We start from the raw sequence: 1602 nt of genomic DNA on the forward strand, positions 1-1602 counted from the left end.
TGTAAAAAATAAATTAAATTTAAAAACCCAGAAATAGTAGATGGATATTATTACTATGTTTCACTGTAAAGGGGACAAAACATTAAATTGAACAGTACTAGAATTGAGCAAATCACCACGTAAACTTCTCCTTATGATATTTTAATATATGTATGTTTGTTTTAATTTGTGGTATGTAAAGACTGAAGATAAATACCTTTTTACTCTTATTTTCTGTTATATTCAATATTTGTGAATACTTTTGGTGACAGAACAAAACTCATGAAGAGTTCTTTCAACCTGCCATATGATTTCATTTGCATGAATATCATATGGCAAGTCACCAACAAAAAGTTGATGACTGTCTAGACAGCAAGTTATGCAATGGTTGTCAGAATCATTCTCTTCCATATATCCTCTGTCTCATCTTGGTCATCTAGGAGGGAAACCTGGTCATTCTCTAGATCATTGTTCATGCACATGAGGTGGCTGAGACTGAACTTAGGGTTTAGTTTCAATTCTTGACTTGAGTGGTCCCTGTCACAGGGACCACTTATGATAGCTACAGAGAAATCTATTTCAATGTACAAGAAACATATTCCACAAGAAGAAGAGTAGGAGTAGACTTTTCTAACTCTTTAAAGTTGTTCTCCTCCACTTGTGGTTTCAATTCTTCAGTCTTTGTTTCAGATTCTGGCTTAGGTTCAGCTCAGAAGAGGATTCTTCCAAAGGTTCCTCTTTGCCATTAGTCACATGGTGAGTTTCATAGAAACTACTGTTAGCATTTTCTTGCACAGTTTCCAGAAATGGTTGTTTATCTTCTTGTTTCTCTCTAGTTCATCTTGAGATTCTTTATAAGCTCTGGTTCAGAATCTCCGACTACTTCATCTTCATTACAAAATACATCACTGTGAACATGAAACTTATTTGGAACAGATCTTTTGGGAGCCAGAACAAAGGTTTGCATGAACTTCTTATCTGGCTGTCCACTGTTAGGTAGAAACCCATGACCTGGACAATTATTACATCACTCAAGTTTGCATGAGCATCCATTTGGAGAATTTTAGTATGATATTCACTGAAGTCCAAAAATAATACTCTGTGGTGTATATATAATTTTGGCCATAAATCACTTCCTGGGCCTTCCCAATAGCATCTACTCCACCATGAATATAGGAAGATTACCTGCCATAAAACCTGTGTAATTATTCTGGAATTTTATTCAACAAAATAGAGTACTACCTCACAAACTTTCACCCTACAAGCAGACAGGCTTTCTCCATAATGATTTCTTTGTTCTCCAATGTCAAATGCTCCAATCAACAGTGGTGGTGGGTACATCGCATAGAAGTCAGCAGGAGAGTGCCAAGGATGGGCTAGAGCAGATCCTTCTAGCTCAGCGCCTGCTTGCTCGGACAAACTTGGAGGCTCAGAACCAATATCCTTGAGTTGGTTTCCCTCACAACCACCTCTTTCAGGGTGGTGAGCAGCAAGGAACATGGAAGTCCTGGTATGTCTTTTTTGCATTATGATCAGAACACACCACATTCTTGCTACTTCTGTAATGTTATTAATTATGCTAATGGATTTCTTATTGCTGAATTTCACTGACATTCCAGGCTT

At 37.3% G+C, this 1602-nt stretch overlaps 1 pseudogene; it reads right to left on the reverse strand.

Moving 5' to 3' along the window:
- Positions 1-239: 239 nt before the first annotated feature.
- Positions 240-1292, reverse strand: LOC102500451 (ras GTPase-activating protein-binding protein 2 pseudogene; annotated as a pseudogene).
- Positions 1293-1602: the final 310 nt, after the last annotated feature.

This window comes from Tupaia chinensis, unplaced genomic scaffold, assembly GCF_000334495.1.
Source record: "Tupaia chinensis unplaced genomic scaffold, TupChi_1.0 Scaffold145350_1, whole genome shotgun sequence".
NCBI lineage: Eukaryota > Metazoa > Chordata > Mammalia > Scandentia > Tupaiidae > Tupaia > Tupaia belangeri.